Source organism: Heterocephalus glaber, unplaced genomic scaffold (assembly GCF_053883595.1).
Source record: "Heterocephalus glaber isolate CG9 unplaced genomic scaffold, H.glaber_assembly_v1.0 deba00001452, whole genome shotgun sequence".
Classification (NCBI taxonomy): Eukaryota; Metazoa; Chordata; class Mammalia; order Rodentia; family Bathyergidae; genus Heterocephalus; species Heterocephalus glaber.
In genome coordinates this window covers 8,202,272-8,218,722 of record NW_028258302.1, presented here as the reverse complement: position 1 = coordinate 8,218,722, position 16,451 = coordinate 8,202,272, and the positions used below count along the sequence as shown (strand labels likewise).

Sequence of the window (16,451 nt, the reverse complement as noted above, 5' to 3'; positions counted from 1 at the left end):
ACCTTTTTGGAGGTTAAGGCAAGAGGGATCACTGTGAGTTCAAAGCCAGCTTGGGTTCTATGTAGTGACTTCAAGTGTGACCTGAACTACATAGTGAAACCCTGTCTCAAAACAAACAAAAAAACAGTCGAAAAAATGTTAAATGTATGTATATGATAGCAAACAAAAGCATGGATAAATTTATAAAAGATTTATAAAATCTGTACATTATATTAAAAACTACAAGGGGGCCGGGGATTTAGCCCAGTGGTTTCGCCGCTTGCTGCGCAAGCCCAAGGACCTGAGTTTGATCCCCAGTACCAAAAAAACAAACAAACAAAAAAAACCAAACTACAAGGTAATGCTTAGAGAAGTAAGATCTAAATAAATGGATTGATAACAGGATATCCATTTTCTGTGAATTGATTTATGGATGAAACATTCAAAAATTGTTAAGATGGGAATTGTGGTTTCAGTTGTCCCATGTGAAGAGGTTGGAAGTAGTCATTCTCATCCTTCTAGTATTTAAAATGTGTCATAATGAAAATTTGCATGGATTCTCACATCCCATCTTTTTTGTTTTTTTAAAGAATATATTTTTATTAGGTATTCTGTTAACAAATTGTCATTGTAGGTGTAGTTGACTTATTCCATGTATTTTTTTTTTTTAAGTAAATGAATCCCACTGTAGTTTTCCATGAAGGAAAAAAATCATTTCTCCAGTTGCTGAGGGGTACTAAAACCTTCGTACACTTTCACTTGCTCCATCATCAGCAGATCCTGAACAAAATGATTAGGTGTTTCACTGCAAACTGAATGGATCTGTCCATTTACAATTGGAATTATCTTAGCTAAAGGCAGGCTGACACTGGAATAACTTGTGGAGTTACTGGGTTGCAGGTCTGGCTCAATAGGTCGAAAAAATAAAGCCATGTTGTCCAGAAGTCTACTAAAACCTTTGTTCAAACAGATATTCAAAACTGTACTGAAATCTGGACTTCCCAGTATGTCTCTAGTTGCATTGAGAAGTTTAATAGTCCGCAGTGTCCCTGGAAGAAAGCCCACAGGGCTGAACTGCTAATGGAGTTTCTTCATCTGGCATCATAGAATGGCATAAAAAAGATTTGGATCCATCCTTGTTAATCCAAGAAGATTTATGTTGCTCAACAAGAGTTCTTATTTCTATTAGTTTTTGCTCCAAGTCCAAAAGAGACAAAGAATGTTCAAGAGAAACACTTCCTAAAATTTTCTGTATAGCTTGTTTAATGACAGTGATTAATTCTGTCAGGCCATCTCCAGGGAGGTGCTGAATACTTAGTAAGTACTTCTGCTGGACATCTGGGGGAGCAAGAAAGGTAGTGCCACTTTTGCCAACCGCTGCATTATCCAGGTAAATATATCCCCCAATTATGTTTAACTGCACCCGCAGAAGAACCACTAGCATACAGGTGCTGTATACAGCCACGATACTTCTTGTGAAACTTACTATCTTCAGATCCTCCCATATTTCCAGCTTGTTTGAAGGTCTGTTTTTTAGCAGAGCTGTAAGGCTCTCTGAATTGAGTTGCTGCATTAAAGCCTCCCTCAGTGTTAGAAGCATGGACAGCACTGTCATATTGCATGTCCTCTGGTTACTCTCAAAGTGACACTGTCATTGTGCTTGGGCAATGTATTCTGCAGCCTCCCTTTCTTGTATTTCTCTGATTTTCTTATGTTGGTATTTCCCCAGGATATATACTCTGCCAAGGACCGTGCCCAGGAAGATGCATTTCTTTTTGTATTTCAGATAATTCCATGTCAATCTCAGCATTTTCGGCCTCTGGGGATTGTGGGCTGCCTGGGATGAGGGGCCGGTTAACCAGGATGCTGTTTTTCTGTCGCATGGGCCAGACGACCCGGCACGGGTGCTGCCATCCCGCTTGGTGCTCTCCACAAATATCGAAGGCAGCCGCTGTCAACTGAGCGAGAAGGGGCCATCCCATCCTTTTTTTTTTTTAAATTTTATTTATTTATTTATTTATTTGGTACCAGAGATCGAACTCGGGTCCTTGCGCTTGCGAGGCAGGCAGTGGAACCACTGAGCTAAATCCCCGGACCCAAATCACTCCTGCCTTTTTTTTTTTTTTTTTTAGTACCGGGGATCGAACTTGGGACCTTGCAGACTTGAGAGGCAGGCGCCAGAACCACTGAGCTAAATCCCCAGCCCCATCCCATCTTTTTCAAAAATATAGTTTACTAGGGGCTGGGGATTTAGCTCAGTGCTTCCGGCGCCTGCCTCGCAAGGGCAAGGCCTTGAGTTTAATCCCCAGTACCAAAAATAAATAAATAAATACATACATACATAAATAAATAAAGTATAGTTTACAGGGGCCGGGGATTTAGCTCAGTGATTTCGCCGCCTGCTGTGCAAGTGCAAGGACCTGAGTTCAATCCCTGGTACCAAAAAAAATAAATAACTAAATAAATATAAATATAAATATATTTAAATATATATATAAATATATATATAATTTACTAGTTGGAAATCTCTGATCTATAGAAAAATTTAACATAAAAAGATTTTCCTGGGAATAGTTCATATTGCTATTATGATTAAAGAACAGGGAAGTGATACTTACTGGAAGTGGCCAGGAAACACAACCCCAAAACAAAACTTTTTGCAAATAACCAGATTAGCAAAGATTAAAAATATTGATAATTTCATCTCCAATAAGAATATAAATACAACTACTTTGGAGCTCAGTTTAAAAATTTTTCAGTATTGATGCTCTTTGATCTAGCTATTGCACTTATAGAAATTTACCTCACAAATGGCAAAGAGACATCCAAAACAGTTATAAATATCCAGTTACTTAGACACGGTCTCACTAAATTGTCCAAAGTGGCCTTGAACTTGTAATCTTCCTGCCTGAGCATCCTAGTAGCTGGGACTAGAGGTGTGTACCACCACACCTGGCAAGTGTTTTTTTCTTCTAAAAATATATTTAGGGAATTCTGGGAAGATAGCAAGACAAGTAGGATAGCAAAACAAAAAGAACCCAGACAAAAATTATCACAAAATTAGGTGACGGAGTATGTCCACGAACCTCAAGATTTAAGAAAGTTAGTTGGGTGTAGTGGCACATCCTCACACTCCCCAGTCTTTGGGAGGATGAGGCAGGAGAATTGCAAGTTTGAGGGGAACCTAGGCAATTTCATGAGGCCCTTTCTCACTGGGGATGTAGTTCAGTTTGAGATCCCAGGGTTAATCCCCAGACCTGGGAAAGGAAAAAATAATTTTTTTCTCAGAAAGTAGAAATGAATCATCACTAGCTGTGCAGTTGTGCTGCTCATGTATTACCAATATCTATGCATACCCAGAGTGAAGCAGTAGGTTTTCTAATAAACTTGGGAACAGAACTCCAAAACCTGTCTTAAAGTTCATAGAGGTGAAAACACGCCAAATGAAGCTGCCTGCCAGGACTTATGTCTCAAGCTGAGAAAAAAATGCTAGAAATACAGTCATGTGCTACTTAATGATATTTCAGTCAGTGATAGACCACATATATTAAATTTCCTTTAAGATTATGTAATAGAGGTGAAGAATTCTTACCTCCTAGTGATGTAGCCATTCTGTGTATAATTGTAGTACAAGGCATTATTCACACATTTGTGGTGATGCTGTGTTGTTTTCTGTAAAACTGTATACCACGATGTATACCACGTAATACTGGCAAGCATCGTCATTATCTTGTGTTTGCCATGTTTGAGTGACCATGTTAAGTGAGTGACCATTTGGTTTTTTTGTAAGTACACTCTGATGTTTGCATAACAATGACATCGCCTATCTTGAATCTCTCCCTGTTACTTCTTTTTGGAAACGGGATCTTGCTATGTAGTTCAGGCTGACCTTGAACTGTGTAGCCCAGGGTGGCCTCAAACTCTCTGCAATCCTCCTGCCTGAGCCTCCTGAGTGCTGGGATTACAGGCATGTGCCAATCCCTGTTGATATGTGATGCATTGTGGTAGAATCCATATTGGCTGGGTCAGGATTAATGGAAGCACAAAATAGGAAAGAATTAGGAAAGAATCAGATAAGAGCAAAAGAGAAAGAGCTAGGTCTTGGAAAATTCAAGGCAATTTTTCTCTTTTTTACTCTTATCATGAGTACAACATAGCAAGAGTGGAACCGTGGAGCCAGAAAGTCCAACCTGAGTGAACAATACTGCCCTTTTAAAAGTTCAGGAAAATTACTTTTACGTAAAAAGGAAAAGAAAAATTTGTTGACTCTCAAACAAAGTTGTTTTAGCTAGAAAGAGCAAGAAACAACAACGTAACAGCACACAAAATCTAAGCAGAAAAAAACTGATGTAGCTACTGTAAAGAAAGTCACTATATATTTTTTGTTTTGTTTTGTTTTGTTTTTGTTTTGGTACTGGGCATTGAACTTGGGACCTTGCGCTTGCGAAGCAGGCAGCAGAACCACTGAGCTAAATCCCCAGCCTTTGTCATTATCTATATAGAGTCTAGACAGCCCTTCTCTTACTTGAGTGGCATATATATGTTGTTGCTTCTGTGTTTCCAAATACCCCATTGTTGTGAAAAGTCATTACAGTCAATCTCATTTTGACTTTATAAAAGGTTGGTCTTTTCATCTAAACACCAAGAGATTTAAAATTTTTTCTTTAAGATCCAGTAGTTGTTATTAAATGATATTTGGTGTTGGTTATTTTGTGTTGGATTTCAGTTTGTTTCAAGTTTTTTTGTTTCTTTTTTTGGTACTGGGGATCGAACTCAGGACCTTGCACTTGTGACGCAGGTGGTGGCACCAATGAGCTCAATCCCCGGCCCTATACCCCCTTTCTTCTGAGTGTTGTGGATTCTTCAATTTTATTTTCCACTCTTTGGTACCTAAAACTCCCTTCCCCTTTCCTGTAGCAAATACATTTTCTTCTTTCTAGTCTAAGAGATGTCTTCTTAATTTATAACTAAGTTAAATTTCTGCTTATTAAATAATAGCATTTTATTCTTTTCTATGGTAACATTCATCTGACATTGTCATTTTTTTTTGTAATAACCATATTTCTTGATAGACTATGATAAGGTACAGGAACTCTGCTGTATTTCCTGTTTTAGTGTAGTGACCCAAACAGTTTGTGCCTGATTTGTAGGAGGGAAGTACTGTATTCAATAAATATCTGTTAGCTAACTGAAAGAACTAGACATGTTAACTATAAACCATATTTCCCTGAAAATAAGACAGAGTCATATTAATGTTTGCTTCAAAAGACGCAGTAGGGTTTGTTCTCAGGGGATGTTTCATTTTTTCATATACAACAATCTACATTTATTTTTGTATAAAAATTACATTTATTCAAGTACAGTCATGTCATCATCTTCTGGAAGATCATCATAACTCTGCAAACCCTGAATTCTGGCCTGAATTTCTTGTAACTCCATTTCCTGCAGAATCATTGGCCCTGATCTCTCATGTCCAGCAATAGAGCAGAACTCTTCTTCAATGAGGACTTCTTGACTATGTAGCCTGCTCATAATCCATTGGCAACACAGCTATTAAGTGATTTTATCCCATGAATTCTTCACCCAAGTCATGACCTCTTGCAGGCCAGGTTTCACAGAATTTTCATTAAATCAAGTGTTAGTTGAAGACTTACGAAACAGGAGTGACAATAAAAATGAAGATAGTTATGAATGGCGGTCTGTGTTTCCTTTTTTCTTTTTTTTTTTTTTTTGGTACTGGGGATCGAACTCGGGATCTTGTGCTTGTGAGGCAGGCGGTGGAAGCACTGAGCTAAATCCCCGGCCGGAAAATGTTTCTTTATTTCATACAAGTGCATTAAGTATCTCCATTACAACACTTGATGTATTGAATTACAAAGATTCATATTAGACACAACCACTTCCTTTTGTTATCAAGTGCACACATTATTTGTGTGTTGTGTCTATACTCTGGTCATTTGGCAGTAAGTGTTGAGTTCACCTTTTTACACAGGCATTTACCTTTTGTCCAAAGGTACCCACTTGAGTATTTATAAATAATTATAGTTTATATTATCATTTCTTTTAAATATTAATATTATTTATATTTAATTCTATATTAATGTTATTTTATAATCCAATATATGTGTTGTGTATTGCAGTGGATGTACTAAATGTGTCCATCTGGCTGATGATTTTAACTGGGTCTTATTTTTGGGACAGGGCTTATAATATGAGCATCCTGAAAAAAAATCACACCAGGTCTTGTTTTCCAGTTAGGTCCTATTTTTGAGGAAATACAGTATATCTTTGTGATTTACTTTTCTTTATTTCCACAATGAAAGATCTCTGCTAGCACAAATTATCTTAAAAAATAAGTTTCATCTTTGGCATTCTTTGATTATATGTTGTAGGAATCATAGGAGACTAACTGAATTTGTGTGTAAAAACCAAATTACACAGTAGGGTATACAGATACTGGAAGGTTAGTAAAAACGTGATAAATTTATATTTATGTACTTAGTTTTACACAGCTTAGCAAACCTTCTGACACCATGTGGATTGGTACCCTTGGAGAAACTAAATTTACTCATAGGTTAAATATTGTCTCTCCATGTGTCTACAAATGTGTGCAGTACTCAATTTTAAGGCAATTTAGTCATTTAACTATGTATAGAGTAGCTACTGGGTTGCACACAAATGAAATACAATGGTATATACAAATTACTTAAGTCCTAGGTACTCAAAAAAAATAGAGGAGTTCAGTCACTGGGGAATTTCTTACTTTTAGGCTCAGTGTTTGAGAGTTGGTGGTTGAGCTAATCTAGAACCTTGGTCCCCTGAACTAGTGTTCTATTTGAAGTCATACACTCAAATGAAATTTTTGCGTTAAGAGGAGAGCAGGGTAAAGGGATGGGAGGAGATTGGGAGAAAAAGAGGAATCAAGATATACTTTGTACAGGTACAAATTCCCTTTGATGAATTAATTTAAAAAGCCTTGTATAATAACCAAAAAAAAGTAAATGACGAAAGGAAATGTTTTGCTTTTGGAAGATTCATGCAAAACATGGTTGAAAGATTAGAGCAGGCATCTTGTTGAATGAAGAAAAATGGTGTGAATGGCAGAAACAAAAGAGAGTAACATGTTAGTGAATTTGAAGAGATTGTGGATGGATTTGAGTGAGGTTTTGAAGTGCAGATGGAGTGTCCTGACAAAATATGAATGCTACACTCATTGAAGTAGAGAAAGTGAAAGAAAGGTGATGACATTCTTGACATGTCATTTTATAACTGGTTATATATCTTAGAAGTTGGAGATCTTTATGAAAATTGGTTATTTCACTAAACTTTATTCTTCATAAATTTATTTGATACATATAGAATCTGGTTTCCTTAAATTATTATTAGTAGTAGTATTTTTGTTTGTTCTTTTGGGACAGAGTCTCACTGTGTAGTTCAGACTAACCTTCACTCACTGTGTTGCCCAGGGTGGCCTCAAACTCACTGTGATCCTCCTGCCTCGGTCTCCCAGCTGCTGGGATTATAGGCATGTGCCACCACTCTCGCTGTTTTCCTTAAGTTACACGTACATTTGTTTGCATTATCTGTTCAACAAATGTATTGTTTTGAAATTGTGTCACATATTTTCTTAGGCTTATTTTGCAAAGAAAGGATAACATTGTTTTATCTTGGGTAATTAAACAGTAAAGGATTTCATAAGTTCAAATAATAGTTGCCTTTGTAATAATGATCAAGTATGTCTATTGATTATATATATTCTGAAAGGGGAGATTACACATAAGAAACTTTGTAGATAACCTGGCTCATTTGACTCTCTAGGAGCCTTGTAATTGTTTTATTAATACATTTTGGACCAGTGTATGTGACAAGCAGATGTCTGCCATGTAATTTCCCTTTATACTTGTGTGTATGTGTGTACACACACACTCTATACTGAGAATTGAGCCCAGGGCCTTTGCACTGAGCTACATTCCCAGCCTTTTAACAAATTTTTTATTTTGAGACAGGATCTCAATAAGTTTGTAAGTTGTCTGGGCTGGGCTCAAACTTGTAATCCTCCTGCCTCAGCCCACCAGAGTTCTTGGATGATAAGTGTGCATCACCTCCTTTGGCTTACCCATTATACTTTGAGATCTCAAAACAGTATAATGTTCAAATTACTCATTTTCCAAATAATTTTGTGAGCAAACTGTGGAGTTTTATTAAACTCAAGGATTTTGTGACTTTGTTTAGCATTTTATTTTGATCCTAAAGGCAACATTGTTGTAGATGATTTGAAAGATCAAAAAAGATATGAAGTGTACCTACTCAGAACATTTCGTTAGAATTGTGCATTAAGTTACCTTGCGTATATATTTCATTCTTAAATGAACATGTGTTAAAAATTCTTAAAAAATATTTGCAGTAGAATTACAGTGGTACCTTGGTTCACAAACTTAATTGTTTCCACGATTCTGCAACCAAAACAGATTCTGTGACTTATGCTTGCAGTTTGGTTGCAACCAGATCATGGAACAAATTCTGTGACCTAAAATGTGGAAAGAATTAAGTTTGTGAACCAAGGTACCACTGTATATGAATTCTAATTAATTGCTGGAGATTAAAACTAAGGCCTTCTGGGGCCAGGGATTTAGCTCAGTGGTTCCATTGCTTGCCTTGCAAGCGCAAGGACCTGAGTTCGATCCCTGGTACCAAAACAAAACAAAACAAAAAACTAAGGTCTTTTGCATGCTAAGTACACATTCTGTGCTGAATTATACCTGCAGGTCTTGTATGAATTTTGCACACAGGTATATGGACTCTTCTAAGCACTACCACAAATAGGATGCGTAATTCTCGAGTGTTTCTTTGCCAGTACCATGCTGTTTTTATCAGTAGTTTTGTAGTATAGTTTCTTTTTTAAAAAAATAAATTTTACTTTATTTTATCCTCCCTCAAGCCTCCTCCCCACCCTATGTACAAAAGCTTTATTTCCATTTTTTCCTTCTCTTCATTTTTTTTTTTTTTTTTTTTTGGTACTGGGGTTTGAACTCAGGTCCTTGCGCTTGTGAGGCAGGCGGTGGAACCACTGAGCAAAATCCCTGGCCCTATTTTCACTTTTTTTCTTGTCCCTTCCTTTTCTCCCTCCCTTCTCCCTTGTTCCCCTTCCCATTTGAACTCTTTCTTCCCATATCCCAACAAGTAGTATAGTTTCAAGTTGGGGATTGTGATCGCTCTTGCCTTATCTTTGTTGCGTAGAATTGCTTTTGCTATTCTATGTCTCTTCTTGTTCCAAATGAAATTTTGGATTGTTTTCTCTAGTTCTGTGAAATATGCTGTTGGGATTTTTTTTTTTTTTTTTTTTTTTTGGTACTGGGGATCGAACTTGGGTCCTTGCGCTTGTGCAGCAGGCAGTGAAACCACTGAACTTAATCCCCGGCCCTGCTGTTGGGATTTCAATTGGGATTGTATTGAATCTATATAGCAGTTTTGGAAGTATGGTCATTTCCACTACATTGGTTCTTCCTGCCCAGGAACAAGGGATGTCTTTCCATTTTCTGATAACCTCTTCCATCTCTTTTTTCAGAGTGCTGTAGTTTTTTGTTTTTTTTTTTCTTTTGTGGTACCGGGGATTGAATTTGGGTCCTTGCACTTGTGAGGCAGGTGACAGAACCACTGAGCTAAATTCCCAGGCCTAGAGTGCTGTGGTTTTAAAAGTAAAGGTCTTTTAATTCCTGCATTAGATTGACTCCTAGGTAGTTCATTCTTTGATGCTGTTGTGAAAGGAAATGCCTGTTATTCGTGTACAAGAAATCTATTGATATTTGAGTATTCACCTTGTATCCAGCCACTCTATTGAATTTGGTTATTAAGTCTAGACCCAAGCGAGGATCAGTGGAACAAATTAGAAGATGCAGAAACAACTCCAGACATACTCAGCCACCTCATGTTTGACAAAAGAGCCAAACACCCTCACTGGAGGAAAGATAGCCTCTTTAACAAATGATTTTGGAAAAACTGGGTTTCAACTTGCCAGAGATTAAAACTAGACCCATATCTTTCACCATGCACTAAACTAAAATTGAAATGGATCAAAGATCTGAATATTAAAACAGAAACATTAAGCCTGCTGGAAGATAGTTTAGGTAGAACTCTTGAAGACATTGGTGTAGGAAAAGACTTTATGAATAAAACCAGTCACATGTGAACTAGTACAAAGAATCAACAACTGGGATCTCAGAGCGAAGAGACAGCCTACAATATGGGAAATTGTTTTATTTTTTATTTTTTGGTAGTGGGTGTCAAACTCGTGACCTTGCACTTGCGAGGCAGGTGGTGGAACCATTGAGCTAAAATCCCCGGCCTGGGAAAAAAAAATTTTACCAGCTCTTCTTCAGATGAAGGACTACTATCTAGAATATATAAAGAATTTTTAAAAATCAGGACCCCTCAATTTAAAGACCCAATCCAAAAGTGGGCCTTTGAAATGAATAGACATTTCTCAGATGAAGCAGCAGCGAATAAACATACAAAAAAATGTTCAGCATCACTGGTCATTCGAAAGATGCAGATGAAAACAACATTGAGATTCTACCTCACCCCAAAAAGAATGGCTGCTACCAAGAAGTCAACCAATAACAAATGTTGGTGGGGCTGTGGGAAAAAAGGAACCTTCTCCACTATTGGTGGGAGTGCAGACTGGTGTAACCACTGTGGAAATCAGTGTGGAGCTTCTTCAAAAAATTAGGATTAGAGGTCCCATTTGACCCAGCTATTCCACTTCCAGATATGTTCCTGAAAGAATTAAAAGCATCATACCACAGCGATAAATGTGCATCTGTGTTTATAGCAACACAATTTGTAATAGCTAAATCTTGGAAATAGCCCACATACCATCAGCTGGTGATTGGATAAAGATGTGTTTTTTTGTGTGCGTGTGTTTTTTATAAAATGGAGTACTACTCAGCGATAAAGACAAACCAGAGACATTTATAGCTAAATAGATGCACCTTGAGGCCATACTCTTAAGTGAAATAAATTGGACATGTGTAAATACTGAATTGTTTCTCTGGTGTGAGTGTTAATGAGGACCAAAATGTATAGTAGATATTCTGAAATAGGAAGAAAATGTTTAAAGCAGGAGAGGAGCTAGGTGGGGGGGAGGGTGTGAAAAGAAGGAGGGGAAAGGAAAAAGGGGAAACAAATCAGGAGGGGTGGAAGGGTTGAAGGGAGGGAAGGGGAATGGGAAAAATAAGAACCAAGATATATCATGTACAGGTGTAAATTCCTAATAATGTGATCATGATGTATACCTAAAATGTACCAATAAACTTAATAAATTAAAAAAAAAAAAGGATCCCTGGTGGTTCTGTCACCCTAAAAAGCTCCCTCATGCTGTGTCTTATAGTCATATATTGCATTGACCAGTCTTCTCTTCTTTTGTGATACTGGGACTTAAACCCAGGGGTGTGCCACCACTGAACTACATCCCAACCTTTTTTATTTTTGAGATCTTGCTAACTTACCCAGGTTGGCCTTGAGCTTGTGATTCTCCTACCTCTGCTTCTTGAGTAGCTAGGGTTATAGGTATGCAACACTGTGCCCAGTTCCATTCATACTTAAACCATTAGCAGCCAATGTAGAATTCTTCTCTGTTGCTATAGTTTTGTCTTTTTGAGAATGTCATAATGTTTTGATTATGTAACATTTTGAGACTGGCTTCTTAGAAACAATGTCACTTTAATTGAAATTTAAATGAATTTAACCCACATTGAAAACATTATATATAAACCTTAAACCTTAATATATATTATATATTATTATATAATATAAATTTTACATTCAGCTGTCAGGTTAAATAACTCAGGAATACAAGAGCAGTGTATATTTATAAATATTTTTGTCAGATAGTTTTTTGTTTTGTTTGTTTTCTTTTCTTTTTTTGGTACCAGGGATCAAACTCGGGACCTTGTGCTTGCGAGGCAGGTGGTGGAACCACTGAGCTAAATCCCCAGCCCAGTTTTTTGGGTTTTTTTGAGTCTTATTAAGTAGTCCAGGCTGCCCTTGAAGGATCTGTGTAGACCAGGCTGGCTTTAAACTCATGATCCTCCTGCCTTAGTTTCCTGAATGGCTTTTTCTTCAGTCTTCATGTTTTAGATTTTCTTCCAATATCAATTTACTTTTTTTTTTTTTAAGAGGAAAAATTTATTGAGAGAAAGATAGCTTTTTCTAAAAGAGACAGAAGGGAGAATGGAAAGTAGGTTACCCCTCAGTTTACTTTTGTATAAAGAATCTTTTTTAGGAATTCATTTAGAGGAAGACTGCTGATCATGAATACTTTAACTTCATGAGAGAATATATATATATGTATCATGGTTATTTCTAAAGGGTATTTTTTATATACAGATTTATGGGTTAACAGTTCTTTTCTTTCAATACTTTAAATGTTTTTCTACTTATCCATGATTTCTGTTAAAAAATTTGCACTATACATAAAAGTTATTTTTCTCTGTTGTAGAGAGTTGTTTTTCTGTTTGTTTTTGCTTTAGGTCTCAAGAGTTTATGAGTATCTTGGTGTAGATATTTTTGTGGTTATCTTGTTTGGAGTTTGCTTAACTTCTTGAATCTGTAGAGGCATGCCTTTTGTTAAATGTGGGAACCTCACAGTCATTATTTCTTCAGAATTTTTCTACATTGCAGTCTTTCTATTCTCCTGGAATTGATGCTATATATATATTAATACTTTATTTTTTGTCATTGAGGCAAAATATACATATCATGAAATTTATCCTTAAACTGTTTTTGAGGATATAGTTCTGTAGCATTAAGTACACTGACATTGTGATGCCACAACCACCATTCATCTCTAGAAGTTTACATCTTACTGTTTTTAAAGTCTGCATGGAATTCTGCAGTGTAATATGTATTAATAAATTGTTTTCATCCCTTATCCCTTCCCTCTCTTCCCCCTCCCTGCTTCTCTTGATCTCCTTTTCCTTTGAGAATGATCTGTCTCTCTACTTCCTATTATCTATTTTTTACTTTGTTCTTCATTTTAAAAATTACATACATGTACTAAATCCACACAAGAAGTACAAACATTATGTACTGCAAACATGTACAAAAAACCAAAAAGGGAATGGGATCAAGGGATGGGAGGAAGGGATAGAGATGGAAGGGAAAGGAGATGAAAAAAGGAATTAAGATGTATTTTGTACATGTGCCAACTTTCTACGAGGAATGTAAACATTATATACTACACACATGTATTAATACGTTAAAATAAAAATAATTGGCCATTTCCCTCCAAAGGGAAATTTTTATTTTGGTTGGTCTCCCCCTTTTGTTTGTAGTGATAGTTTTGGAGTTTAGGAGATTTGTAAAGGATGTGAGTATGTTGTTGAAAATTAAAATCTATATTATTGCTGATTTTTAAAAGGTTATATTGAAATGTGTGTGTGTATATATGTAAATAAGATGCCTTAAGACAGACTTAAATGTTATTTTCTGCCTATCAGTGTAACACAGAACTATTTATATATTTTTTTCGTGGTACCAGGGATTGAACTCAGGACCTTGCACTTGCCAGACAGGCGTGGCACCACTGAGCTACATCCCCAGCCCTACACAGGACTATTTAAAGTGTTTGAATATTACAGAACAGTTTATGATTCAAATGTGTACCAATTCTTACATATACATACAATACTTTTTATAATTACATTGATATATAATCTTAAGTTTAAGGAAGTTTTACTTAGTTGTTAGTGCTGGGGATTTATTCATGATGTCATACATGCTAGGCAGATACTCTATCACTGATTTATGTCCCCAGCACTTAAGGAGATATATCCTAAGTCCAGGTAGATTTTTTGAAAAAGTGAGTAGTAGTGGTTGGGGGAATGTAGCTCACTACTGAAGTATTTACGCATGTTCCTGGGTTCAGTCCCCAGCATCTAAAATAGCTAGCTGGTCTTCAAATGTGATTCCCAAATAGCATTTCAAAATTAAGAGTTTTAGAGACACATGATTGAGTGTATCTAGTTTTTATAGCTTGGAAAGCAATTTACTAATACTACTTTCTGGCTTGCAACATATTGTTGTACGTCATATAGATTATATATTTACATTACCTTTATACAGGGATAGTGCGTGTATACCCTCAGTAAAATGTGTATTTAAAAGAAAAAAACAGTTATATGAGATGAATTTTCCAGGAATGCAGAGTTTTTATATTTCTTAGATATTTTTATTGGTTTCTTGTTTGTTAATTTGCCAGGCATAACATCACACTAGAAAATAAGTTTGTGAAGTAACAAATACAAAAATATGTGTAGTTAGAAAATTGACTCTTTGTAGCTGCCTGTAATTCCAGCACTCTGGGAGGAAGAGGCAGAAGATCACAAGTTTGAGTGCAGCCTGTATAACTTGGTGACCTAATTAGACGCTGTGTCAAAAAAACCTCATAAACCAGGAAACAAAAAGAACTTTTGTGTCAGTTTTGAACTTGATCCTTCTGTTCTCTAGGTATATTATCTTATTATATTAAATGTAATACATTATAATTGGGTCAGGCATGGTGGTACCTGTAATCCCAGCACTTGAGAGGCTGATGCAGGAGGATTGCTGCAAGTTCAAGGCCAGCCTGGGCTACATAGTGCAACATCAGCCTGAGCTACAAGTCAAAACTCTGTTTAAAAAAAAAAATTACATATAATCATTATTATCAGATTAATTGTGACTTTGGAAAAACACAAGGGACTTAGATTTTGGAAATGTCTTTTTCATGATGGAAAAAGTTAATGGGATAGCACTAAAGAATACTTTATTTTTTATTTTTTTTTGGTACCAGGGATCAAACTTGGGACCTTGCACTTGCGAGGCAGGAGGCGGAACCACTGAGCTAAATCCCCAGCCTTTATCATATTTTTTTATTTCACTGAAGTTTGGTGTCCAGTTTTGAAAATTTTTTACTTTTAGTAGAAATGAAATTTTTAAAGGGCAAAATTGTAGCAAACTTTTTCCCATATGGTTGTTTACTGTATAATGGATGACTGACTGGGATGAATACAATGACTATTAGTAGTTTGATGCCACTCACTGTCAAAATGGCCAGTAGTTTTACCTACAGTACTTTTGTACCATTTGTGCAAATGTCAAGACTGAAAAATATAAATGTATTAGTATTACTGTGAAAACAGTTTTGACTTTGGGTGCATCTGAGAACCACACATATAGATCTGCTCCTTCAGTGGTTCCCTTTTTCAAAGGCCACTTATTATAGGTATGGGTATTTTTGCAGGCTAAATAATCTTTGCCTCTGCCATCATCCCATTGATGCTTTAAAGAATCCAGACATTAGTTGTCCCTTAAGTTTTTATCAAAATATGATTTCAGAAGATTATCATTTTGTGGTAGTTGTGGTATTTGATTGTTATTTGAAGTCAAAGATCACAAATTAAAGGCAAGTAGTTTTTACTTTTACTTTAAACAATTGAAATCTTTATCCATTTTACTCATTAGTTCTTATTTGCTACGTAATTTAGAAAGCACTGAAAATATATTTTGTGAGGGACACCATAGATTTTGTTATGTTTTCTCTCTCTTGTTTGTTTGTTTTTTGAGACAGGGTCTTGCTATGTAGCCCAGGTTGCGCTTAACTCATAATGTAGCCCATGCTGGCCTCAAACTTTTGGCAATCCTTCTGCCTCAGCATCCTGAATGCTGGGATTACAGGTGTGCACCGCCACACCCAGCTAACTGGCAAAGTCTTAATGTTTGGGTAACAATTTAAAAGATCACTGAACCAATGACAATTTTTTCTTTGACCATTAAGATTGGTTTGCGTGGTATTGACATGGCCACTTTTATGATCCTGTTATATGGCTGCCATATAAAATAAATACAGATTTTTTTCCATAACATATTTGCTGTATTTTCTGACTTGAAAAAATTATAGAAATTATCAGAATGAGTACATTTGAAAGCTGCCTGCAGGCTGACTGAATTTGAGTAATGACAGGAAAAACTAGCATACTCTTGTGGGCATAAAGGAAAAGGGTTGGACATTTGATTTGGAATGGTCTCTTAGAAGCATAAAAATTATCTGAAGCTTCTGCCTAATGTTTGAGATTGTTTTGAAATTTAAAGTCCTCAGGTCCAGAGATTCTCAGTGCTTGCTGTTGTTCCCTAAGAACACAGGAGACTTGGTGGAAAGGATAAAAGGTAGCTCCGAAGGGAATTTGCTTCAAAGTTATATTTCACTGCATTCAAGTTTGCAAGGGCTTTTGAATAAGTAAGGGGGAGGAGAGGCAGTATAATGAGACAATAGACCAGGAAATTCCGGCATTGGTTTAGTCCCTGGCCATTCTGGATTTCTTCTCTTCCTTGTCTAAATGGAACCAGACCCGTTCTTCTGTGGTCACCATTGGCAATATATTCTTCGTTTATCTGAGCTGAGGAGATGAAGAGGATGTGGCAATTGCACCTTCAGC

The 16,451-nt window shown here is 36.5% G+C and overlaps 1 protein-coding gene and 1 pseudogene across 12 annotated transcripts in view; one reads left to right on the top strand and one right to left on the bottom strand.

The window, feature by feature from the left end:
• The window catches only part of Zmym4 (zinc finger MYM-type containing 4), a 171,752-nt gene that overhangs the window by 39,376 nt on the left and 115,925 nt on the right, over positions 1 to 16,451 (top strand). The gene's annotated exons all lie outside the window — the stretch shown is intronic.
• On the bottom strand, positions 572 to 1,946 carry LOC101703517 (peroxisomal biogenesis factor 3 pseudogene; annotated as a pseudogene).